Source organism: Bos mutus, chromosome 3, assembly GCF_027580195.1.
Source record: "Bos mutus isolate GX-2022 chromosome 3, NWIPB_WYAK_1.1, whole genome shotgun sequence".
NCBI lineage: Eukaryota > Metazoa > Chordata > Mammalia > Artiodactyla > Bovidae > Bos > Bos mutus.
The window spans coordinates 42,633,387-42,635,069 of record NC_091619.1 but is presented as its reverse complement, the minus strand read 5'-3'; the positions used below and the strand labels follow the sequence as shown (position 1 = coordinate 42,635,069).

The 1,683-nt window shown below is 43.1% G+C and overlaps 1 non-coding gene across 1 annotated transcript; it reads left to right on the top strand.

The window, feature by feature from the left end:
• The first annotated feature begins 492 nt into the window (after positions 1-492).
• On the top strand, positions 493-598 carry LOC138987305 (U6 spliceosomal RNA). The gene has a single exon (XR_011463796.1). It is a non-coding gene; the product is annotated as a U6 spliceosomal RNA (small nuclear RNA).
• Positions 599-1,683: the final 1,085 nt, after the last annotated feature.

Below are 1,683 nucleotides of genomic sequence, written 5' to 3'. Positions count from 1 at the left end.
TTTTCACTAATAAAGACTTCACAAGTCTGTTAGTCAATGATCTTAGCTGCAACCAAGAGAAATCCATTCTGATTCATTTAAGCAGAAAAAGTACTACTATTGAAAGTATACTGGACTTTCCACAGAATTTTGGTAAGTGTGGAAAAACAGACTTGTGCAGAAGCACAGGAAGTCAGGAAGTAGCAAGAAGCCCAGCCTGAATCCTGTCACAGAGCTGGTCTAGTAAAGACACTGGTTGCTAGGTGCTAGAGTGCACACTGCAGCTGCCACCGCCTGGAGGACCAGCCCTGGACACTGGATGCTGCCACTGGAACTACCGCCATAGCTGCTCTTGGAAACATACTTCTACTGCTGCCACCATCACAATCTCCGTATCTGCTTCTATTGCAGTCTTTGCATCTTTGTTATCAATAGCTGCTGTCTGAATGGCTACAGTATTTGATTGGTTGATCTTCAGTCAACTATGGGGCTTCCCAAGTGGCACAGTGGAGAATCTTCCTTCGACAGCACATATACTAAAATTGGAACCATACAGAGAAGATTAGCATGGCCCCTGTGCAAGGATGACAGGAAAATTCTGAAGCAGTTCCCCCGGGGTGGGTGGGAGCCGGGTGAAGCGGGGGAGGGAGTGGAGCTTCCTGCATAGCTCAGGTGGCAAAGAATCCACTGAAATGCAGGAGACCCTGATTTGATTCCTGGGTTGGGAAGATCCCCTGGAGAAGGGAAAGGCTACCCATTCCAGTGTTCTGGCCTGGAGAATTCCACAGACTATACCTATGAAGTTGCAAAGAGTCAGACACGATTGAATGACTTTCACTTTCACTTGCCAATGCAGGAGATGCAAGAGACATGGGTTCAATCCCTGATTCAGGAAGATACCGTGGGAGTAGGAAAGGGCAAACTGCTCCAATATTCTTGCCTAAAAAATTCCATGGACAGAGGAGCCTGGTGGATTAGAGTCCATGGGGTTGCAAAGGGCTAGATATGATTGAGTGACTGGGGACACATACACACAGGTAAACTATACATACTCTGCTTCAAGAATCTGGGATAATGTTCATCTAGTCAGTTAGCTTTCTAAAAGATGGGAATCAGGCTCCATCTTCCATAAAGACCAAAAATTGTACACATAGCCTAAGGATTCACACACATAGGAAGCAGGAAATTCACACAGCTCAGGAAAGGAGACCAGATACTAGGAAGACAAAAATATGGAAACAAAATCTATTGCAAGAAATGGCAAATACGGAAGCCAAGACCAAAAATTGTCTCCAATAAGTAGTGTCTTATTCCAGAACATTTTATTCCAGTGCAAACCTACTAGAAAAATGGTGACAGGGGCTACACACACACAGATAAAGAGAACCTAAAAGAAAAGAAATTCAGAATGAAAATAATTCCTTTAACTGAGGATTTTCATTAATTCCTTAAGGAGAAATCAGACATTTGTATATGAATCCCTTCATCTTTTACGATACAGTCCACAGCTGGCTTGTGCACAGTACATCAACCTTCACATCACCTGCTGAGCCAGTGCAGATACTGGTAATCAAGAATCTTGTTTTTTCAGACTTTTGGACACAGTGGGAGAAGGAGAGGATGGGATGATTGTAAAAAATATCATTAAAACATACACATTACCATATGTAAAATATTGGGAGCTTTATGTATGACACAGGGAAC